The sequence below is a fragment of the Bidens hawaiensis genome, unplaced genomic scaffold (genome assembly GCF_021521415.1).
Source record: "Bidens hawaiensis isolate Kalapana, Puna unplaced genomic scaffold, B.hawaiensis_p1.1 tig00002153_1, whole genome shotgun sequence".
Lineage (NCBI taxonomy): Eukaryota > Viridiplantae > Streptophyta > Magnoliopsida > Asterales > Asteraceae > Bidens > Bidens hawaiensis.
The window spans coordinates 1752498-1779090 of NW_027491115.1; the positions used below are offsets into that span (position 1 = coordinate 1752498).

The window sequence follows — 26593 nt, forward strand, 5'->3', positions numbered from 1 at the left end:
ATATATATCTATACTATATATAATAGAGGAGAGGAGGGCAAATTAAGACGTTTCACTTTAAAGGATTTACAAGCAATATTGCATTAGGTACAAACATGAATGAGGGCAAAAGAGTCATTCTCGTATTAAAACTCACGTGTTATTCAATTTTGTTTAATATAGTTACAATATTACCCTCTCAACTATGATTAATATTTGTAAATTTAAAGAATATTTACAATAATGACCCTTAATCTTTTACCTATATCTTATTTTAATTTTCACTTTTAACCCAATTACCTCCATGATTTTTAAACGTTAATAACTTTTTCATACTTTAATATTTTTTTAAAAAAATTACACCATAAAAACGAGCATATTTTTATCTTTAATTTGAGTATGATATTGTTATAATTTTTTTTCAGTTAGAAAAATAACATTTTACATACGTAGGGGTGTTTGCGATCTTGTTTTGATGGTTTTAAATTAAACTGTGGGTCAAACCGGTAGTAACGCTTTTTGTCGTCGAAAACCAAAACATAACCTTTGGAAATTGAAAACAATTGGCCAAAAGTTAAAGAAAAAAATTAACTGTGAAATCACGATTTTATGGTTTCAAACCGAACAATGAACACCCATAAACTTATTACATGATTACCAAGGTCTACGTTTCCTGCTGCATAGCGCGGGCACCCGCCTAGTATATATATATATATCAAGTTTCGTTTAATATATTTTATACTAGTTTGAGGCCGGTGTATTACACAGGTAATGGATGAATATTTTAAATTTTAACCATTAAGTGAATACATTCAATAAAATGATCATATATTGTTAATACAGTTATAATTTATGTTAAATTTATAAAAATTACATAATTAAGATTACACAAATATGTTAAAAATAAGTAAAACCTTCCTTGTACACTACATTTGTATTGGTCGGTATACATTGTTTATCAAAAATCAAAATCTTTAGTTTATGTCTACTTGTAACCCTTGATAAGGTAACACATAGGTCTGCTTATAACTCTTCTGTATGACAAATAAAGTTCTTCAAGTACATACCAACCCTAGATAAATGATACTGTATCCATGAAACTAACAAAAAAAAAATATTCATTCATATAAAATATCATAAATTTTAATCAATTAATATGATGTCATTTGAGATCATCTGCTCATGTTTATAAAAAAAAACATGATTATTCCAAAAACCAGATTACCTGAACGCTGTTGATATAATCATCCTTATAATCTTTAGAGCCTGTTTGGGATTAAGTTTGAAATATTCTTATTGGATTTTTTTAAAATCCAGGATTTAGGGCTTTTAGAAAACTGCTTTTTAACCTTTTAAGAATCTAAAGTAAAAGGATTTTTGTAATTGCGAAACACATTTTAACTTATTGGCTTTTTTAAAACACCAATAAGCCAATAAAGTATTTTCAAACTCAATCTCAAACATGCCCTTAGAATTTATGATAAATTTGTTGGCATTAATTGTCACACCCCGTTGAGCAATTTGCGGAAGCGTAAAACGGAATTGTAACAGACACCTCTGGTATCAACCACATTGTTTATAAAGAACAATACAAACTAGTTTACAATATTTTACATTGATCTCACTTTGTTTACAACTAGGTGATACAAACTAAATCCAGTCCGTAAGCGACTTTACTTCTTACTAGCATACTTGCATCAATTTACCCAGCATTGATCGCAAGTCAAACACGTAGCACATTGATTTTCTAATCCAATCCAGTACCTGAAAAACATGTTAAAGCGGATCAACTACAAATAGTTGGTGAGTTTCTCGAGTTTCAAGAAATCAGTTGTGCGTACAACAATCATAGTTGCAAATACGAGTATGTATGTATGTACGTTCATAAGTACGTTTGTTTGTATGTTTTTGATGTAATTATGCTAAGCTACAATGAAGCCTTGACTGTCTGTGTTGCGTGCATCCATTTCCCACGCTCAATCAACCACTGTGGCCCTTTTCCGCCCACAACATGCCCCGAGTAGCTATGTCTAACACTACATAGCGTGTTTGTATAATTATGGTCATGTGCAAACGGGATAATGTCTCAGCAAACCGTGCTGGCCCCACCTGGGTTTGTCAAACTAATAGTACTATTCACAAGCCACCGGCTCGAAGTTAATCACTGTGTTCGTGGGGACTTTTGTGTGTTAGTACTTAGATAATTCCCATCATCAAACAATGCAGAGTATATAGATATGTATCAACATGTTTTTCACCCCAAAAGTTCATAAAACAGTTTAAAAGTGGGGTTATGAAACTCACGGTTTAATAGGGATTCAGTACAGTGTCAACTTGTAGTTCGTTTGACTCGTATCACTAACCCCTATAATCAATATTACAATAATATTAATATTTTAACATTATTATAATCATTGTACTAAACTGGGCTGTATAACTAATCTGGGTACAGCTGGTATGCCCAGAAAGTGTCAATAGGCTTAGATTGTGATGTTGTTCAATGTCTAATACTTAAAACCGAACTTGGCTCAATTTTCCCGTTTTCCCAGCTGGGCCAAGTTGTTCGTTTATGCGTTCAGAAAATAGTTATGGGGAAGTAAGCTTGGGTAAGTGTGTTGGTCAATAAAATGATTAAGTTATAAAGAAATATCACACATTGGGGTTCTGGATTCGCTATGAGGCTCGTTTTCGTTTATTTAGTTTGATTTGAAGAAAAAAGCGTACAATTTATCCAAATTGTCCGAATGTCTCATAAAAATTCTTTTTTACTTAATTAATCAAAAAATATGGTTTTTGATCACTCTTGGTATTTTGATATTCCAACAGGTTCGTTAATCACGAACTCGTCGGTTTACACCCGGATTGAATCTGCTTAATCTTTAATTTAGCACAATTAATTATCCGTTAATCCTTAAATTATGAAAATTTAGCCACTTATCAATTAAAATATTTCAATTTTTATAAAAATATTTTTGGATTTATTTACGAATTTATTAATTTATAAAAATTCATTTTATCTGCTATATTTAGCGCGAAAATCGTCCGTTTATACCAAAAATTCCAAAAAAATTCCTGGATGCTCAAATTATATCCCAAAACCATCTGTATTAATTCTAGAATATAACAACCTTGTTCAATATTTCTTTCAGGCCAAATTTGACTATAAAAATTCATATGAACGCAAATGCATAACACCTACTTAGGATTTTCCAAATGCTCCCAAATTTCATGTGTGATAAAAGCATACCAAATTTGAGTTCCCTAAAAATTTTCAAAATTTTTCAAGCATTTTAAATATTTTTCCCAAATAAATGTCCCAATTCGGTAATAAATTCGCCAAATATTCTCGGATGGTCGAAAGATTACCAAATTTGAACAAGTTCTCAATGATATGGTCCCTGGTGTCCCTGAAAATTTTCATGACCTAACAATATGCACATCACAATCGAATCCTAAACAGCCCGTAAAAGAGTGATTCGGCAATACCTTTGCGGTTTTGGTTCGTTTTCCGTTTCTAATCAAGTTTTCAAGATCTTGTGCTTTTATGCAGGCTAGATACAAGTCCTATATCACAAACCAAGAAAGTTTCATCAACAAAACAGCCCCTTAACTTTGGGTTTCGGCTAGGGTGTAAAAACGAACTTTTGAACCGTAAAATTGTCGTTTCAACCCTTTAATCTGTGTTTATGGCCAAAAAAAACTATCAAACCTGGTTCCTTACCATGTGTATGATCAAAAAATGTTTATGGACCATTTTTAGGATTTTTACATGGTGAGGAATGATTTTTGGCAATTAAACCATGTTTATATGCTATTAAACATCATTAAATCAAGTTAAAAATGATCAAAATACCTAGGGTTTTGAAGTATGGCTTGAAGAAGAAGGAGTGTAACACCCCGTAACCGCAGCAGAAACGTAAACGGAATGCTACAGACGCCTCTGATATCAACCACATTGTTTATAAAGAAAATCGAATGTATTAATATACTTCAAAATTACATTGTCTCGTCTTTCATTATCGTCTAGGTGAGACACACTTCATACAATACGATTCATAATTCTATCTGTTATACTGTATCCTAACGTCCAGCACGCAAAACTTACACACATCAAGCACTTAGCACGTAATCAATCACTTTATCTTAGTTGTACCTGAAAAGCATGTGAGAAAACGGGTCAACTACGAATAGTTGGTGAGTTTCACAATTTTAGTAAACCATGATGAATCCATATCATAACATAATATTATCTGGGGACGCTGTCAACCCATAAATACATTTAATAACCTCTGGGAACTCTGTTACCCCAGAAACATACTTCCAATAACCTCTGGGAACTCTGTTACCCCAGAAACATACTTCTAATAACCTCTGGGAACTCTGTTACCCCAGAAACACATTTAATAACCTCTGGGAACTCTGTTACCCCAGAAACATACTTCCAATAACCTCTGGGAACTCTGTTACCCCAGAAACACATTTAATAACCTCTGGGAACTCTGTTACCCCAGAAACATACTTCCAATAACCTCTGGGAACTCTGTTACCCCAGAAACACATTTAATAACCTCTGGGAACTCTGTTACCCCAGAAACATACTTCCAATAACCTCTGGGAACTCTGTTACCCCAGAATACTGTTGCGGGACCTTACAATATTAACAACTCAAGCAATTACCATTTCAATACATTACCGTACGATTCCCGTACATTAAACATTATATAAATACATTCATTTCCATGCGTTCAGCACGTACTTAATCATTTTGATAAAAACATGCTTTCCGCCCCGGGAAAATATTTAAAACAGTTCAGTAAAAGGGGCTCGTGAAAACTCACCTTAGCACATGCAAGTAGGTATCAACAATCAATATCAGTTAACTCGTCCAATCTGTAATATGATCCCTACGATCATTATTATACAATTATTGTTTATATAATCTTTAATCTTATCAATCGGTACACCTGGGGACACTGTCAACCCAGCACTGTACCCGTTCTGGGGGCAAGGTTAACCCAGAAACACTTCTCCGGACTCAGATTGTGATGTCGTTTAGAGTTCCAATGTCACAACTACTATTAGTCGTTTTTCTCGTTTTGCGTGCCTAGCACTGTTATCCGTTTTTATGTTTCAAAAATGAGTTTGGTCACACACGACCCGAAAATAGTGGTTGACGGATAATTTAATTAAAGATGTGAAATTATAGCTCGGTTTAGACGTCCCGATCGGCCGCGGGACCCGTTTCCGTCTTTGGCGTACCGGAAACTGTTAAAATAGATTAAAATTACTAAAGTCATCCGAATTATTTTCGGATGATTTATTTTTACTTGTTTAGCTCATTTACATGAAAAGAGTTCATTTTTAGGGTTTTTGTACACCAGTCAGCTCGCTTAAGCGAACTTTACCGGTTTACGCGTTTTACCTTAAAAGTTTGATAATTAGTACAAATAATTATCCGTTTACTCTCGGATCTTGAAATTTTGCACAAATCACTTTTTAACAGTGGGGAATTTTATAAAAATATTTCCAGAATTAATTCTTATATTTAACATTTACTTATCCATTTTTAAACACCATTTAAACACTAAATATGTCGTAAATACCAAACGATCTTAGAAAAATCCCAAATTTCTCCTGGATGTCCCCTGCCATCCACATAGTCCCCTGTAATTTTTCCAGAACCAAAATCTTCTTTTAAATGCCATTTTCACTAAAACCGAGCTAGAAATCCCTAGAACTCGTTTAACCGAAAAGCCTACTTAGACTTCTCCAACGGATCTCAAATTTTGTGTGTGACTTATACATGATATGAAAAGTTTATCCACAATTTTCCAGAATTTTTCATGATATTTAACTATTTTTCACCATTTTTGGCCAAAACCGAGCATTAAATTCACCAAATATTCATCCTTCATCCAAAAATTACCAAAAATTCACAGAACTCATATTTCCATGTGTTTAACACCTCTGTAAAATTTCGTGACCTAACTCTAAACGACCAACAATCTGTCCAATAACACATACACCGACAAAAACCGAATATACCTTTCGTTTTCCGCCACTACAAGCTACAAACTCATCTTTCCGCCTTATCTACCACTAAATACAGAGCCTACAAACAACATACCACAATACCAAGCAAGTTACACTCACGATCAAGCCATTTCATTCATGGTTACGGTTATGATACTAAAACAAAGATTTAACCGTAAAAATTCGTTTTTGACTCTTTTAACTCCTTTCTTGGACCAAGATCCCTTGTATAACTTGTATACATCACTTGATCATGCAAGAATCGGTTTCCATCTCGGGTTTTCACCCTTTTTCACTTGGAAACTTCCTTTTCTTGCAAGAACACTCAAGAAACAAAGATAAACACGTACATAACACGATCATTACCTCGTTATTCTTGCTAGAATTGTCGGTTTTTGGATTATGAACTAGAGAGAAATGAAGGATGTTGAGTTGGGATTGTGTAAAAAAGAAAAAAGAATGTTTTGGGGGTGTTGAAGTCCGATCGGACTAGAGGATGGGTGGGGTGGGACCCACTTGTTCAATCTAGTCCACTCATTTGGATTTCCGTGATCTGGATAATGTTTTGGATAATCTGGTTCAGTTCGTTTTTCAGTTAAACGTCTAATTCGGCTTAAAACGGTCGTTTTTCGGCTTTAAAAAAAGAAATTTATATAAAACCGATTTAAAAACTTTAAAAACTTAAACCATGATGTTTATTAGCTTAAAACGTCATACTATTAGTTATTACGCATCTTTTTCGGCTTGATCGATCGTCTCTTGCTCGGCTTGGTATTAAAGGTTTCGTTTAACGTACCGACGTACTTTTAAATCGAAATCCTTTTTCTGTGCCTTAATCCACTTATCCCGAAGCTTTAATACTTCGTAACATCACTAAACATTATATATTTCGTCTATAATGTAATCCCCGATTCGTTCGGGTTTCAATAACCGTTCATCGATTAATCGTAATTTCGATACGACTAGCTGTATATTCGAGTATAATTCGTACTGTGAATCTTATATACTCGTATAAGCACATTATAATTCCTATATTCAGTATTGAATAACACGTAAATAGTATATTCCGGCTAGGGTATACCTGAATTTGCCGGAATCGTTACATTCTCCCCCCGTTACAAAAATTTCGTCCTCGAAATTTTACGCATCAACTACTTCCTTTTGCGGAAATAGGTGGGGGTATTTCCTTCAGAATTCACTCTCGCGTTACCAAGTATAATCTGGTCCTCGCTGTGAATTTCCACTTAATCTTAATTAATAACGCTTGGTGTGTCCAAACTGTTTAGTTTTCCCGTCTATTATCTTTACGGAATTAGTTATGATATCAAGCATGTCCTCTATGAGTATCTCTATTACTAGTACTCTCGTTGCCTCGTCGCTTAGGCACTTTTCAATCCGTATACATGGCAAAACCTCATGTATAGAACTTAGTCACTAGAATACTTTAATCGGTAAACTAAATGACCAACCATAGAGATAGTTCTCATGGGGTCCAAATTATTAAGAAGCTATTTTCGGTTTTGCCAAACCTCATATCACCTCTCTAAGGTGATGCCTTAAAATACCTTGTCACCCCTTTCCGGCGACAATGGTTTCCTTTGAATGTTGGCATAACTCCTTTGCCAATTACGCGCTACTTTCAATTTGTCTTAAATATTATAAATCTGTTTGGTTGTTTCTCGAATGAATTCGACTCTTATGGCTTGATTGACGCCCATTTTCAATTTAACAAATTGGTGATAATTACTTCACCCATAAAAGCTTCAAGCTCTCGATGCTTCCTTCCCCGCCTTCCAATAATGGAAGTAGGGTGACTATTTTGATCTGAGATAATTGAAAATGACACTCCACGACGAGATACCATTTCACCATCAGGACTTTAGGCAAGAATTCATTGTGGTAATTGTCATAGATTGGAATGAATGCGAGGATTGGTTAATCGATCCGCGATTACCCAATTTTCCTCATGCCTTTGATATATCTTGGGAATTTGCATTCCGAAATCCAATGTAATTTATTCCCACTATCATTGGCGACTTTTCTGTTATTGTGGCGTTCCCAAGGGTTTTCGGTATGTAGCCTTATCTCTTGCACAACTTAAATATTCACCAACATACGTAACCATATCTTTCTCCAAACTCGGCCATTAATAAAATCCTTTCAGATATTCGTATCATCAATAGTCAAATCCGATCCCGGATGTATGGACTATTTCGACCTATGCGCTTCGTCAATGATTAATTCACGAAGGTCATGGAGAGTCGGGATCCGAACCCGATTTTTGAAGTAGAGAATTTCGTCCACGCGTTGTTCGAAATTCTTCTCATTGTCGTAAGGTTCCTCCTTTACCAATTGTCCCTCTTTCAACGCCTCACGTTGAGCGACTCGAATCAGATCCGAAAAGTTCGACTGGACTATCATCCCCAACGCCCTCATTCGCAATGGCTTAGCCCGATCTTTCCTACTCAAGGCATCGGTTACGACGTTCGCCTTGCCGGGTGGTAACGGATGTCACAGTCATAATTGTTTAACAACTCAGCCCATCTTCGTAGCCTCATATTTAGTTCTTTCTGATCGAATATGTGATGCAAACTTTTATGATCGGTGAAGATGGTGCACTTCGTATCGTAGAGACAATGTCTCCACATTTTAAGTGCATAGATAACCGCTCCCAGTTCTAAGTCGGGAGTAGTGTAATTTTACTCGTGTACTTTTAACTGTCGGGAAGCATAGGCTATAACCTTAAAATACTGCGTCAGCACGCATCCTAACCCTTTACGCGATGCGTCACAATACGCGTTAAAACCATCGTCTCTATCGGGGAGACTTAAAATCGGCGCTTGGCACAATTTTAATGGTTTCTATCTTATTTGGATCTTTGTGAAGTCCTTGTTGCTTCACAACATGACCAAGGGATTATGCCTTCTTTACTCAAATTCACATTTTTGAAAACTTCGCGTATAGCTCTTCTTGTTTTAACACTTCCACAATTTTCCTTAATCGTCGTTCGTGCTCTTCTTTACGTTACGAATATATCAAAATATTATCAATGAATGCTATGACAAATTTGTCAAAGTAAGGTTTACAGACTCGATTCATGAGTTCCATGAATACTGCCTGCGCATTTACCGAACGACATGAATAAGAATTCATAATGGCCGTAGCGAGTCCGCAACGCTGTTGCTGCAACGTCCTCCTCTTGGATTTTTCATTTGGTGATAACTATATATAAGATCAATTTTCTAAAGATAAATCCCCCTTTGCAGTTGGTTAAACAGATCATTTACTTCGAAGAAGTGAATACCTATTCTTGATCGTCACTTTATTCAATTCTCCCTAATCAACACATATCCTAACACTTCCGACCTTCATTTTCCAATTAAAACTGGTGCACCCCAAGGTGACTAACTAGGTCGTATAAAACCTTATCCAACAATTCTTGTAACTGATTGGATAATTCTTGCATCTCGGACGGTGCAAGTCGGCAGGATGCTTTAGCAACAGGGCCAGCTTGAGACATGAAATCGATTCTGAATTCGACCTGTCGGGTTGGCGGTAATCCAGGAAGTTCTTCTGGGAAAACTTGTGGAAATTTGCGTACCACCGGGATATCTTCTATACGTTTTCTTTTAAATACTTTGGCAATCACGTTGTCAAATACCCCACGTCTTCTTGTCGTAAATATTATAACATCTCAAGATGAGATTAGAGTGGCAACATACTACCGTACACTTTTCTCTGTATTTAATCGCTTCATCGTCCGAAGGAGAGCTTCTAATCATCTTCTTTTCATATTTGATTTCTGCTTCATGTTGAGTTAGCCAATCCATGCTAACTATTACGTCGAAACTTCTTTGCTTTACTGGTCGTAGGTCAATAAAGAAAGGTTAATCGTTCAGAATAATAGGACAATTCCGTACAATTTAGTTAACCATTAGGGATTTACCGTTAGCGATTCTACAGTATAAGGTTCTATAGTTTCACTAATCGGTATCTTTCCAAATGATAGGAGGTTAGCAGGAATTAACTTCTATCGACGACCGTAAAAATATCGCTGAAGCCCATTGATTTAAAACTACAACGTACTTAATACCACCTTTGGATCATGACGTGCTTTATTCAAATTACTCCCATGAGTACGGCTCCTTGCTTGATCAGAGGTTGATGCTTGTCATGAGGTTCGTCTTCCAACGACACCTTGGTTCAACCTTGGGCAATTTCTCTTGAAACGTTCTGTATTGCCACATTCATAGCAAGTACCACTGTTTGGCATCCTTTGATTTCTTTGGATGGATTGTTATTGAAGCTGTTGGGTTCGGAGTGGTTGTACATGAATGGGTTGGGGTTGTCGGTTCACATGGCTTCAATTGGTTCTACACTTAGGGCATTACGTCCATCTTTACCACGCCTGTGGTCTACTATCACTCGACATTCTTCTTACTGCAGATAACCATATTTTCCACATTTAGGGAAGGACCCTTCATGCGGTTCATGTTTCACACCAGAACTAGTCTCAGTATAATTCTGGGTTGTAGGACATTCCTACTTATTCAAAGGCCTATCTCGCACTATGCCTTTATCACTTCTCTTCTGTAACACACAACGTCTCACCTAACGTCCTTCCAGTCCACTTCTCATAGAGTCAAATATATCCATGCTGGCTTGTGACACAACCTTTCCAAAGGTTGTATATTTTACAGGATTGATTATACTCCTTATCGATGGAGTTAGTCCCCAATATTACGCTTACTTCGCTTAGCTTCAGGAGTAATTAGCCATGTTACCAGACATGACAATTCCTTTAAACGATTAGCGCGTTCTAAGTGATTATCACACAACATTTCTATCTTTCATAGCTCAGTTTCAAATCTCTGAACTCAATTACTTGAATAAAAGTGCTCTAGCACCAGAATTTTAAATCCTGACCGTATTATCTGAACAAAAATTTTCTAACTATAATTTTGTACCATCGTGTTTCATCACGATACAACATAATCTACCAACATATCTGTAGCATATTTCACTACACAATGTTCTAGACTCTTCCCAATATCCTTAACCATTTCGATCTTTTCCATCCACTCGCTAATCTATTCCTCCCTTTACCATCAGTAAACTATTAATAATTTCCTTACCACAAACAACAAACATATCCTTCATACCAGATCTAACTCATTACGACTACTATTCATGTTTAGTATATAACTAATACTTGTAGTCATAATGGCATTCGGTGGGACGTTATCACTCTTAGTAATACCACTAAGAATTGAAATATTCATAATCATGTGATTGCTCGATCTATAATTCTGCATTCACATTTGCATCAACACTAGCAGTGATCTGTGATACTACATTCGGTATCATCATCTGCTATCCTTGAGCAATCAACTGAATCATATCAATCTCCATCATTGGAGTTACTCTTTTTATGTCATTCTGCCGTACTCATCCCGTACGCAGTAATCAATACTAATCTCACCATATAACTCGTTACCAGCTCAATCATAACAACAGGTACATATACACACCAAATATTATCACATATATTACACATACCGGCATCTAGTATATATGTCCCACAAATATAATAACATATGGACTTAACCTGACATCGGTTAACGTTTAAATGTGTTTCATAACCCTTGTCACCAACTGACATATAGACCTTTCTCAACAAAGATCAATGTTTAATATGCTTGATTTCAATATCCTTTTGCATGTCCGCATAACCGATACATGCTCACCGTGAGCACCGAACGATTACGTACCACGGAGTTATAATATCCGTGTCTATTCGTATATCCGGCATACACAGTATACCTCCTACGAACGAACAACCAACTATGCCATAATGATTCCAACACTTCTTTGTGTATAGGTAATCATTCTATTCGAGCATACATGGGTGTAAACATCTAACGGATGTAAGGATAACATAGGAAGTTATTAGAATAGGCGGTACCAGTGTTGGTAGGGTATGGGATTTATCAATTTTTGGTTGGGAGTGACGGTTACTAGACATTTCTGGTTAATGTCAAACGGGAGATTTGATTTGGTACCATCATAACTATAACCCGGTAAGTCCGACTTATCACCAACCGATGCCCTAGAAATTTCAGCATCCTCGGTACATTTTATTATCACATCCCCCGGTTCCTTATCCGGGTCTTATTTCCCAATACTTGAACCCACAAGATATGCACACGTATATATATATACACATTAGCACATATAAATAATATTATATACTGTACACATATGTTGCCATTTTTACCTATTAATGTACCCCGTGACTTCCCCTGAATTCCCTCGTGCGGACAAGTCTGTTATTATGTTCTGGACCATAATAACCCACTTGTCCATCCAAGTTCATCCAGCTCTCGTCACTATAAATTATTAGTTGATATTCAGATCCTATAATACTTGAGCTACTGGTTATATCTTAGGTATCTTTTAAAGACATCCTAATTCTTTATAACCAATGGCTCTGATACCAAGTTCTGTAACACCCCGTAACCATAGCGGAAACGTAAACGGAATGCTACAGACGCCTCTGATATCAACCACATTGTTTATAAAGAAAATCGAATGTATTAATATACTTCAAAATTACATTGTCTCGTCTTTCATTATCGTCTAGGTGAGACACACTTCATACAATACGATTCATAATTCTATCTGTTATACTGTATCCTAACGTCCAGCACGCAAAACTTACACACATCAAGCACTTAGCACGTAATCAATCACTTTATCTTAGTTGTACCTGAAAAGCATGTGAGAAAACGGGTCAACTACGAATAGTTGGTGAGTTTCACAATTTTAGTAAACCATGATGAATCCATATCATAACATAATATTATCTGGGGACGCTGTCAACCCATAAATACATTTAATAACCTCTGGGAACTCTGTTACCCCAGAAACATACTTCCAATAACCTCTGGGAACTCTGTTACCCCAGAAACATACTTCCAATAACCTCTGGGAACTCTGTTACCCTAGAAACACATTTAATAACCTCTGGGAACTCTGTTACCCCAGAAACATACTTCCAATAACCTCTGGGAACTCTGTTACCCCAGAAACACATTTAATAACCTCTGGGAACTCTGTTACCCCAGAAACATACTTCCAATAACCTCTGGGAACTCTGTTACCCCAGAAACACATTTAATAACCTCTGGGAACTCTGTTACCCCAGAAACATACTTCCAATAACCTCTGGGAACTCTGTTACCCCAGAATACTGTTGCGGGACCTTACAATATTAACAACTCAAGCAATTACTATTTCAATACATTACCGTACGATTCCCGTACATTAAACATTATATAAATACATTCATTTCCATGCGTTCAGCACGTACTTAATCATTTTGATAAAAACATGCTTTCCGCCCCGGGAAAATATTTAAAACAGTTCAGTAAAAGGGGCTCGTGAAAACTCACCTTAGCACATGCAAGTAGGTATCAACAATCAATATCAGTTAACTCGTCCAATCTGTAATATGATCCCTACGATCATTATTATACAATTATTGTTTATATAATCTTTAATCTTATCAATCGGTACACCTGGGGACACTGTCAACCCAGCACTGTACCCGTTCTGGGGGCAAGGTTAACCCAGAAACACTTCTCCGGACTCAGATTGTGATGTCGTTTAGAGTTCCAATGTCACAACTACTATTAGTCGTTTTTCTCGTTTTGCGTGCCTAGCACTGTTATCCGTTTTTATGTTTCAAAAATGAGTTTGGTCACACACGACCCGAAAATAGTGGTTGACGGATAATTTAATTAAAGATGTGAAATTATAGCTCGGTTTAGACGTCCCGATCGGCCGCGGGACCCGTTTCCGTCTTTGGCGTACCGGAAACTGTTAAAATAGATTAAAATTACTCAAGTCATCCGAATTATTTTCGGATGATTTATTTTTACTTGTTTAGCTCATTTACATGAAAAGAGTTCATTTTTAGGGTTTTTGTACACCAGTCAGCTCGCTTAAGCGAACTTTACCGGTTTACGCGTTTTACCTTAAAAGTTTGATAATTAGTACAAATAATTATCCGTTTACTCTCGGATCTTGAAATTTTGCACAAATCACTTTTTAACAGTGGGGAATTTTATAAAAATATTTCCAGAATTAATTCTTATATTTAACATTTACTTATCCATTTTTAAACACCATTTAAACACTAAATATGTCGTAAATACCAAACGATCTTAGAAAAATCCCAAATTTCTCCTGGATGTCCCCTGCCATCCACATAGTCCCCTGTAATTTTTCCAGAACCAAAATCTTCTTTTAAATGCCATTTTCACTAAAACCGAGCTAGAAATCCCTAGAACTCGTTTAACCGAAAAGCCTACTTAGACTTCTCCAACGGACCTCAAATTTTGTGTGTGACTTATACATGATATGAAAAGTTTATCCACAATTTTCCAGAATTTTTCATGATATTTAACTATTTTTCACCATTTTTGGCCAAAACCGAGCATTAAATTCACCAAATATTCATCCTTCATCCAAAAATTACCAAAAATTCACAGAACTCATATTTCCATGTGTTTAACACCTCTGTAAAATTTCGTGACCTAACTCTAAACGACCAACAATCTGTCCAATAACACATACACCGACAAAAACCGAATATACCTTTCGTTTTCCGCCACTACAAGCTACAAACTCATCTTTCCGCCTTATCTACCACTAAATACAGAGCCTACAAACAACATACCACAATACCAAGCAAGTTACACTCACGATCAAGCCATTTCATTCATGGTTACGGTTATGATACTAAAACAAAGATTTAACCGTAAAAATTCGTTTTTGACTCTTTTAACTCCTTTCTTGGACCAAGATCCCTTGTATAACTTGTATACATCACTTGATCATGCAAGAATCGGTTTCCATCTCGGGTTTTCACCCTTTTTCACTTGGAAACTTCCTTTTCTTGCAAGAACACTCAAGAAACAAAGATAAACACGTACATAACACGATCATTACCTCGTTATTCTTGCTAGAATTGTCGGTTTTTGGATTATGAACTAGAGAGAAATGAAGGATGTTGAGTTGGGATTGTGTAAAAAAGAAAAAAGAATGTTTTGGGGGTGTTGAAGTCCGATCGGACTAGAGGATGGGTGGGGTGGGACCCACTTGTTCAATCTAGTCCACTCATTTGGATTTCCGTGATCTGGATAATGTTTTGGATAATCTGGTTCAGTTCGTTTTTCAGTTAAACGTCTAATTCGGCTTAAAACGGTCGTTTTTCGGCTTTAAAAAAAGAAATTTATATAAAACCGATTTAAAAACTTTAAAAACTTAAACCATGATGTTTATTAGCTTAAAACGTCATACTATTAGTTATTACGCGTCTTTTTCGGCTTGATCGATCGTCTCTTGCTCGGCTTGGTATTAAAGGTTTCGTTTAACGTACCGACGTACTTTTAAATCGAAATCCTTTTTCTGTGCCTTAATCCACTTATCCCGAAGCTTTAATACTTCGTAACATCACTAAACATTATATATTTCGTCTATAATGTAATCCCCGATTCGTTCGGGTTTCAATAACCGTTCATCGATTAATCGTAATTTCGATACGACTAGCTGTATATTCGAGTATAATTCGTACTGTGAATCTTATATACTCGTATAAGCACATTATAATTCCTATATTCAGTATTGAATAACACGTAAATAGTATATTCCGGCTAGGGTATACCTGAATTTGCCGGAATCGTTACAAGGAGTTTCCAGATTTTGGTGTGTAGATGAATGTGCAAAATATCTCAAACTTGTTTAAATGTGAAAGAAATCAAGAAAGGGGGGTTTTACCCCGTTTACGTACGTAAAGGGTTAATGGGGCCTCCCATGGCCCATTTTGGCCCAACTAATAAATTTTCAAGCCCAAACATGAAAATCCCAGTCCAAATTTAGTTCGGGTTCGGTTTTTGATGCGAAAAATATATCGGGTGCGATAATTAGTGCGAAAACAATCGTTTTTTGGTCATTTTTGTATAAATTTATAAAAACATATTATACGTTTGTAAAATTTGAAAATATTTTCACGGATCGCTTAGAACATTTCAAATAAGTGTTTGGTAAGTCTTTTTCGGTTTAACGGATGATACAATGCTTGGTTTGTAACTATCTTTCGCGTTTAAATCTATAGCGGGTAGTTAAACGAGCATGTTTTCGTTTAACTTGTTTGCTATCAAACAAATGCATAATACTAATATATTAGCTTATATTAAACGTATATCACTTATAGATGGCCCCCCGGGATATCTGGGTTGTAACCCGACCCGTTTGGTTAATCGTTCGTTCGTTACGTAAAAAGCGTTTATTTGCTTAGTCGATTAATATGTAGGTGTACCTTGTTTTGGCTCAAATGTCACATTCTCTTCCCGTTAAAAAATTTCGTCCCCGAAATTCGATTATTCAACTTTGTTCTTATTCGAAAACAAGTGCGGGTATTTCTTTTTAAATTCAGATTTTCGCTCCCACGTGAATTCGGGTCCCCGTTCTGAATTCCACCGAACTTTTACAAGAGAGATTTTGTTATGTCTTAATTGTTTTATTTTCCCCTCCAATATTTCAACCGGTTCCTCTTCAAAGTTTAGTTTTTCCTTTATGTTCAAGTCTTTTAATGGCACGATTTCGGTTTCGTCGGTAAGACACTTTTTCAGGTTCGAAACGTGAAAGACATCGTGAATAGAACTCAACTCCAATGGAAGTTTCAGTCGGTAAGCTACAGGACAGATCTTAGAATTAACTTCATACAGCCCAATGTATCATGGAGCGAGTTTACCGGTTTTACCAAATCGAATAACGCCTTTCCACGGGGATACTTTGAGAAATACTTTATCGCCTATTTCAAAGTATAACGGTTTTCTAAATTTATCAACAAAATAAGAGGTACGGTGATTTTGTCAGTATGAAGTAATCGAAACAGACACGTTAAGTTTACCAACCAAATAAGAGATAAAGTTGGGTGAGCCTTTCGGTTGAGTAGTTGTTGTTGAGCGGGAGGGAGTGTTCAAAATTAAGTTAACCGGTCGACTAGTAATCGAACTATACTGTGTTTCCGGGATAATATACGAAAGTGTGTTATGAAGATCATAGTAATATGTTCCCACTTCTACTGGGTGTTTCTGGTGTTTATAATATTACTGAGAGTTTTTGATACTTTGCTTTAATTTTAGAATGAGTCAGGCATTTTACCGACACGTGTAGTTATACCTTCCTTCATACCGGGCCCCCAGCAACATTTTTTTTTCACTCTTAGTACTTTTTATTGGTTTCTGAACGATTGGGATATCTAGACTTGCGTGCTTCGTCCATAATCAAACCTCGTAAGTTACCAAGGTTTGTAAACCGGACTTGGTTTGTTCGAGATATAAAATTTCATCGGTTTTCCTTCTCAAAGCTCTTCTCGTCTCCTTACAAAATTTGGTTTTCTAAATATTATGCTCTTAGGGCTTTAATTTGGTCGGTATGAATATGCCCGATAAGGTTTGTCTAAATAATCGTTTCAATTGTCCGTACCTTCTAGTGTTTAATTTTATCCCTCCACCTTGAGGCACCGTTTTTGTTTTTGTTTTTTTTTTTTTTACAATTACCCTTGTTTCACAACTCTACTCGTCTTCCTTACTCCATATTTAGTTTTGTCAGATCAATTACAGGTTATAAGCTTTTGTGATTTAGTAATCTGTGCATTTGATGTTATATAAGTAATATTCCCATGTCTTAGGTGCCAAAGCGATAGTCCCATACTCCGGGTCAAGGATAGTGTAATTTTTTCTTGCGCTTTTGATTGTCAGGAAGTGTATGCTATAACCTTGCTTCTCTGCATTAGGACGCATTCTAATTTCCTTCGGGACGTATCACAATAGATTACACGATCATTAGTCCCTTCTGGGAGACTTAGTATAGGGGTTTGACTAAGTTTCTATCTTCGCAATTGAAACACCATTTCTTGTCGTTCTTCTCAATCATAAACTCAGTTCTTTTTCAGTTAAGAGAGTTAAAGGTTGGGTTAGGCTGAAAATTTTCAACAAGGCGTCAGAAATACCTAGCAAATCCCAAAATTTGCTGAATTTCTTTTGATGGCTTCGGTGTTTACCAGTTTTGCTCGGGTATATGAAAATTCCGTGTTAACTAATAACGTGTCCTAAGAATCCTAATCCTTGTGGTCGAAATTCACACCTGAACAATTTGGTATCCAATTCCTTGTCTTTTTATCTTAACATCTCCAATATTTCTTGTACATGTTGCTCGCGTTCCACAGTTTTCGAATAGATCAAAATGTCATTGGTAAATACTATAACAAATTCGTCAAGGTACGACTTACAAGCTCGATTCTTGAGATTCATGAAGATTGCTGGTGCATTAGTTAGCCCGAAAGGCATAACTAAGGGTTCATAGTGGTCATACCGAGTTAAAGACGTCCCTTTAGAATATCTTCCTCCTGGATTTAATTTGCTGGTAATTAGATCAAAGATTGATTTTCGAAAAGTAATTTGCTCCTTGGAGTTGATCGATCAACTTGTCGAATCATGAGAAGGGATACTAGTTTTTTATAGTGATTTTTGCTTGGTTTCCCAGTAATCAACACATATCCTAAGCCTCCATTCTTTTTCTTTATCAATAACACTAGTGCTTTCCAATGAGGATAGCTAGGACCCATGAAGTCCTTATCTAATAATTCTTGTAGATGTGTAATTGGTTCTTACATTTTGGAGAATGTCAGATAAGGTGCCTTGTAATAGGAGTTGCCCCTAAGGTTAGGTTCGTTTGGAGTTCAATTTGTGGGATAGTGGGATTTCAGGCAGTTCATCAGTAAGGATATTGGAGTATTTGAGTATTACGGGGATATATCTTGTATGTTTCATTGGGGTTTTTATGGTTACATTTTCCAGAAATGCCATACACTCTTGGCGTAATCACTTTAATACTTTGAGATGAGACACGAGAGGTAGTATTGAACCAAACTCCTCTCCTGGTACCAAAATCACTTCATCATCTGGGTGAGGAATTTTAATTATTTAGTCATTACCTACGATTTCTAACTTGTATTTAGCTAACCAGCCCATACTGACAATTACATCAAAACTCTTCATCTCTACCGAAAGAATATTATTAAGAATCAGTTGGTTGCTTAGAATAATAGGACAGTTTCGGAGTAGTTGGTTAACATTTATAGGTTTACCGGTAGCGAGTTCTATAGCATAGGGATCTTTTAGTTTACTAATCGGTATATTTTCCAGGGATGCGATTGATGGAGAATAAGTTTTCTATCGGTATCTATATCAAACGAAACGGAAACATATTAGCCATAATTTACAAATGTATTCTTTCACCACAATTAAATCTTGTCGTGTACCATCTGATCCAATCACTACACATGGTCTCCAGCCGAGTTAGATTTCGATACTTGTTCTTCGTTTAACCGGGGACATTTCTTTTTGTAGTGTTTCGTATTGTCACACTCATAGTAAGCTTGCTAGTTTGCCATAGGTTGAACGGGAAATTAGTTATGATTGAGGTAACGGTGGACGGTGGAGTTAGAACGGTCAATTTACAGTGTTCACAATGGTCTCACAGCTACAGGCTTAGTGTCTAATCTTCCTTTGTGAGATATCTTTATTCGCTATTCCCTTATATGATAATGATCACATAATCACACTTTTGGCGGAGGTTCATCGTATATTGTTCATTCAGAACTAAAACTGATCGTAGTATCGGTTTAAGTTGTACGATGCACACGTTTAATTGGTTATACCTGTTGTACCCCTGTTTCATGTTTGGTTTGTTTTGTACTAGCTGATTTCCCCGAACATTCTCAACAAATTATTTCTACCCAATTCAGAGGCTACCACACCGGCTTGTGTCACGGCATTCTCAAAAGTTAAGTGGCTAACTGAATGAAATGCAGTTCCTATTTCTTGGTCTACTAATCACACCCTTAATCGAAACAGATCATTAGAACTGTTTATGCCTTCCAGTTGGCTCGCCTTTTCATTTTGGATTTTTCGGGTTCGTGTTCTTATTTTTGGATTTCATTCCCTGGGCGAAAATATTTTAATATATTGGTTTTAAGTTTTACCTAAGTCAAGCGGATAATTGCCTTTTGTTCCCGAATTCGTTCAATCTGTTTCTAACACATAAGGGTGTGGCTAAGTAGTGTAATAATAACGTGATCACCGATACAATTTGCTGAGAACTACTAGTACATATAACAAACTTTATTGTGTCGATCCATTTACTAATTCCTTTGATTCTATAGTCACTAAAATTTACATGTTTGCACAACTTAAATCGTTTAAACGAGTATTCCCGTCGTGAAGGATCACGGTTGTTACTACTAGTATTCATGTTGGTAAAAAAATTTTGTTGCCAATGGCATTTAGTGGGGGAAATTATTGTTATTGGTAGTATCACCAGTGTCCCGTGGGAGAGTATTATTCGTGACAATGTTCGTATTTATCGAGAAAATAACATTTATAGGTGTATTAGTATTGGGCGGCGAAATAATATTCGCGGCCATAATAGTGCTTGGCCTTTGATTTTGATTCATTGTTGTATTAATGCTGGCTGTCGCGCTGCGATTGTCAGAGTTACTATTTGCAGTCGCCGAACAATCATTTAGGCCACAACTGCCTCAAATCGCGTGTTTGTTTCCTTCGAGGCCATTCTATAATGATAAACAACTAAACTTCACATAATAGTAATTTTCCCTATAACTTATTGCACAAGGAATCACATTAGCTAACAGTCAGGTAATTCAAATAGCAGACACGTATTACACATACCAAATCATGTATTCATATACTCAGGATAGTGCATAGATTTAGCATAACAAGGCCATTGTTTGCATTTATACATCGAAAATGTCATCCCGTGACAAGTAATTTTAACCTAGTAAGGGTCAATGTTTGTACTATTAGATCCAAATTGTCTCCCATATCAGCATAGCACACTACCAAATGCTTGCATGGAGTATCGAAACTATACACAACAGTGTTATACTATCCTTGTCTATCCGGGCACATAGTATAATAATCATGAATAGTTCACAACTTGTATAACAATTATTCGGATGTAATCCCACTATTGGATAATTGTTTTATCCTGTCTCTCCTGTAAGTAAACATTTGTTCGTTAAGAGTTTAAACAGTATGCTGTAGTCAGGAGGCATTTGTATACTTCTCTTGACCTTTGGGTGTTATTAAGTATAATTACAGAATATTCTTTTATCAGGTCATTCAGTATACATAAGCGTGCTGGGTCTACTGAAAGTGATAATCTATTAATTGGGAGTAAGTATAATCCCTACAAGCCAAGACACATTATTGGTCCACGATCGTGAGGGTTCTCTTTCATGATAAACTGGTCGGAGTGGCAACAATATAGGAGTGGTTAGAGATACTCAAGCATAGATGATTTGATAAATTTATTAGTTAAGAAAGCTCTTCAAGGTCGGTGGTACTGGTGAGGTATAGAGGAGTTATTATGTAGGTGGTCACGGTTTATTATATCATTAAAAATTTAATAGGATAGCTTTTATATTTATAATTTGATAAACCATTCTCTTTCCTAAGTATTTTCTTGAGAGTAGTGTTTATTTTTATACAATGAAAGTGGAGAGATGGTTAGAAAACTGTTCAATTTACTGTTAGAAACTGGTTTAAAGATTAGGCCCGAATCGAGAAGGGTCGTGGTCCTTTGAGATGGATGTACGTATATCATACCTTCCACAGTTCCTTTTTGGGCCTTGAATTTACGCTCGGTTTGTGAATCAATCATACAATAAGGTTTAGTTTGGACTCGTTAGAACGTCCTCACATTCTTGTTTACAGGAAACATCAGTTCTTCACCAGATATGAGGCTACCGATTTCGACACCTTTCGGTTCAATGACTTGTTCTAAAAATAATATTTTTTATAGTATGAATCAGAGTAAGGAATATTATTACTTAGGGTGAAAATATTTTATTTGTTATGACCAAATATAATATTAAATATGATAAAGTATATTATTAGTTTTATTAAAATTTAATTTTAATTATAAATAGAACTAATATTGATTATAATCGAATATAATATTCATTATAATATGATTTACCATTATCGATAGTACAGTACGTACACGTATTCGTACACCTTGTTTCAGATAAGCACGTATGCGTGTTACACACATATGTATATATACACATACTTAGTATTACCTTTTATGCACATATGTTGCCATTTTTACCTACCCATATGTTCCGTGACTTCTCCCCGAATTCCCTCGTACAAGCAAGTCGGTTATTATGTTTCGGACCACAATAACTCACTTGCCCTACAAGTTCATCCCGGCATCCATCAGTATATAATATTAAATTATTATTTATTTTCCCAGAGTTAATCGAGCCTACGGTTATATTTTAGGTATCCTAAGGGATAACCTAATCATTTATAACCAATGGCTCTGATACCAACTTCTGTCACACCACGTTGAGCAATTTGCGGAAGCGTAAAACGGAAATGTAACAGTGTAACGCCCGCTAATTTTCGGTTTAAATATTTAAAGCATGTAGAGTATGTATATTTCTCGGGAGTTATCCGGCATGTTTCGTTGACCCAATCATCTTCCTGGTACGTTAAGTTATCTAATCTTTCCTTCCAAGTTGTCATATCTCTTAAATTAGAAGGGCTATGTTTATTTATATAAAAAATAATAATAAAACCTAAACCCTAGCCTCTCTACTCAGCCGATCGGAGCTTTGGCAGCCTCATCCCCTTCGATTTTTCTTTTTCCCAGCCAAGTTTTGAGCATAAAACATCAATTGAAGGTTAGTTCTATGATTCCCCAAGTCTTTTACACCTTAACTGATCATTATATCACGCGTATTGATCGTTAACTTGCCTGTTGTATGCTTACCGGGTGGCTGTCAATTCTAACCTTTCCGGGATTGTTTTGATTGAGGTTTTTGCACCAAAATCCTCCTAGGTATGTCTAGTATATCATACTTAAAAATCATGTCCATTGGTGTTCGTTTGATTGGTCAACTAGTTGTAGTTTGAATGTTAGTGTTCGGTTGACTAGTATTGTAGATTGTTGCGTTTAACGCGATGTTTGAAGTGATTAATGGCCAATTCAGCTTGGGTGAACTCGGTTTGATGTACGGGCTGTTGAAAAATCATTTTTATGAGTTATGGGGCTGAATTGGTTGTCGGTTACTCAAACGAGTCGGTACAACGCACAGTTGCGTTTATTGAATAGTTGGTGCGTTGTACTTGCGGGTTACCAACCCATTTGACTCGTGTAGCGTCGTGTGGACTTGTTGGCTGTGAAATTATCATATTGAGTCCACACGGGGCTGATTTGGATGTTAATTGCCTAAACGACTCTTAAACGCGCGTGTTGGTATCACCTAGTGCTTCCGGGGGTAGTTTGGGACTTCTTTATTCCCGGGAGTATCTAAAGGTTGTGTTGGTGTATGTAAGGCCCTGGGGACTGTTACAATCGAGTTTGATGAGGTCGAGGCTCTAGGTCACTCGAACCATGTTAGAACGTCTCGTAGGATAAACGAGTCCTTTCGATGTCATTAGTAATGTTTGAATGTAAACCGACAGGGGTTTGAGTTTTGGGATTACTTAGGGATCCTCTAGCTTGTGGTGAAATCGTGCCTTATGTCAGGTGAGTTCATGATGCCCCTTTTTACTCTTTTTAAGTTTTGGGCTAGCATGCACACCTAAGCGATTTTGCTTGATGAATCGTTTAAATTATTTCGTATGGGCTTACTTGTATAGGGTTGGCCTTGGGATGATGTATTGTATGTTTGTACGTATGTTTGTATATATATTATTGTATGGCCAATAATTGGCGATGTTATTTAGTCGTTATCGACTAAGGATGTTTACGTATGCCTACTTTGTGTTTGCATAAGTTGGATGAGATGTTACGTGTTTGGGTTGTACGTGTGCTCGACCCTGATGTTATTACTTGGATAAGATGTTACGTGTTTAGGTTGTACGTATGCTCGACCCTGATGTTATTACTTGGATGAAATATATGTAGGGATATAATTATACGGATGTTTATATATAATTATAAGGATGTTTATATATAATTATAGAGATGTTTATATATATAATTATAAGGATGTTTATGTATAATTATAAGGATGTTTATGTATAATTATAAGGATGTTCATATATGATTATGAGGATGTTTATATATATATATATAAGGATGATTACTTATTGTTGATTATGGCCTAACTGTTATATCCCGTTTATTTGGCCTAACCGTTATATCCTGTTTATTTTAAAACTCTTGGAATGACTATTATGATTATTATTACATATGTTATTTATTAAAACTTGAACTCACTCAGCTCAAGCTGACTTTGTGTGCATGTTAGTGTGAGTTTCAAGTTAGGGGATGGATACATTACCTCTTAGATGTGCACGAAGCTACTTGGACGGTGGAGGGCATGCTTAGTCGGAAGTTTTAATAATAATTACCATTTTTTTTCTTTTAAACCTTTTATTAAATACATTTCAAGATTGGTTTTGGGCATAATTCCTGGGTTTCGAGAACGTGTTTTATTAATCATGATTTTCCGCTGAATTATACTCTGAATTGGTTATTTTGATGGAATGAACTGTTTTTGAGTTAAGTATTTCTGTAAGCATTTTGTATGAATATCAACTGTAGGATTCCCGGGATTCGGGGTCTTACAAGTTGGTATCAGAGCCATGGTTCGAGGGATCCGAGCATCCCCGAATGCTTGGACTCAAACTGTAAGGGAAGAGACTAGTATGCCCACCGCGAGTAGCTGCACGCCAAGAGGTAACTTTAAATTGTTTAGTCATTCCTTTGAATTTTAAAGTTCCAGTATGTGATTAATTGTTTAAGTGTTAGATAGAATTCTAATGTGGTTAGGGGCAGGGGGTGCTTAGGACGGGCCGATGAAGTAAACGACTAATAACACTTGATCAACGTTATTAGCAGTTTACCCTTGCCTTCCATGTTCTAAATATCTACTTGTGTCTGACTATGTTAGGTTTCCGTCTTTGTAGGGATAAGATATGGCTAACTCTCAAGTCGTTAGCATTAAAGTTCATCTCATTTCTTAAATTCTCCTGTTCATTTCCCATCTTCTCAAACGCTTTTTTACGCGTAATTATTTAGCTGAGGCGTAGCATGCTGTCACTCTGGGTTCCTTGGTACTTGACAGCTTAAATTCCTCGCTCCTTCAAGAATGTATGTGCAACTATTTAGCTAAGTAGGAACGTAATGTTATCCCAGGTACCTTTTTACTTGATGAATTACAGGCATCATCTTATTTGATTCGGGTGCCGGTAGAAGTTTTGTGTCTACCGCTTTCTGTTCCTTGTTGAATAAATCACCTGAGCATGTAGTCGATGTGTTTGAGGTTGAGGTCGCCGTAGGAAAGTCCATTTCCGTGTCTAGGGCTATTCGGGGTTGTACCATCGAGTTATCTAGGTATAGATTTCCGGTGCAGCTGTACTTGATGCCGCTTGGCTGTTTCGATGTGGTGCTTGGGATGGATTGACTCGCAAGTGTTGATGCTCAGATCATTTGTGGTCAAAAAAAAAAAAAAAAAAAAAAAAACTTGTACGTCTAAGGGCCCCGGGTGGGACCCAAATTACGGTCTTCGGTGATCGGAATGGTGCGATGCCACATATCATATCAATGCTTAAGGCAGGAAAACTCATGCAGCGGGGGTGTAGGGCATATCTGGCGTATGCTATAAACATGACAACAGGGTGGCTACGTTGGTGATGTTCCTATTGTTCGGGATTTCCCAGATGTATTTCCAGATGATTTATCAGATGTGCCACCAGATCGCGAGGTCGAGTTCCAGATAGACCTTGTGCCAGGTGCAAAACCCGTTGCTCGAGCGCCTTACCGTCTAGCACCGAATGAAACGAAAGAACTTATGGATCAATTGGAAGACTTGCTCGAAAAGGGCTTCATTCGACCATGCATCTCACCTTGGGGTGCCCCGGTCCTGTTCGTTAAGAAGAAGGACGGTAGCATGCGGATGTGCATTGACTACCGTGAATTGAATAAACTCACTGTTAAAAATCGGTACCCTCTCCCAAGGATCGACGACTTATTTGATCAGCTCCAAGGAGCTAGTTGGTTCTCGAAGATTGACTTTAGGTCCGGGTATCATCAGTTAAAATTCGGGAGGAAGATATCCCTAAGAATGCCTTCCGCACTCGTTATGGGCATTATGAATTCCTCGTGATGTCTTTCGGTTTGACCAACGCACCGGCTATGTTCATGGATCTTATGAACCGGGTATGTAGGCCGATGCTCGATCGTTCGGTTATTGTGTTCATCGAAGACATTTTGGTGTATTCCAAAAGCGAATCTGATCACGCCGGTCATCTCACGAAAGTTTTGGAAGCTCTGCGAAGGAACAAGTTGTACGTGAAATTTTTTAAGTGTTCTTTTTGGTTACACGAGGTTCAGTTCTTGGGTCATGTTATTAACCCGTGTGGTATTTTGGTTGACCCTGCAAAGGTGGAAGCCGTAAACGAATGGG

General features: G+C 36.7%; 1 protein-coding gene across 1 annotated transcript in view; it reads left to right on the forward strand.

Moving 5' to 3' along the window:
* LOC143608392 (uncharacterized) overlaps nt 1–26593 on the forward strand; it is an 88543-nt gene that overhangs the window by 23737 nt on the left and 38213 nt on the right. The window lies entirely within an intron of this gene.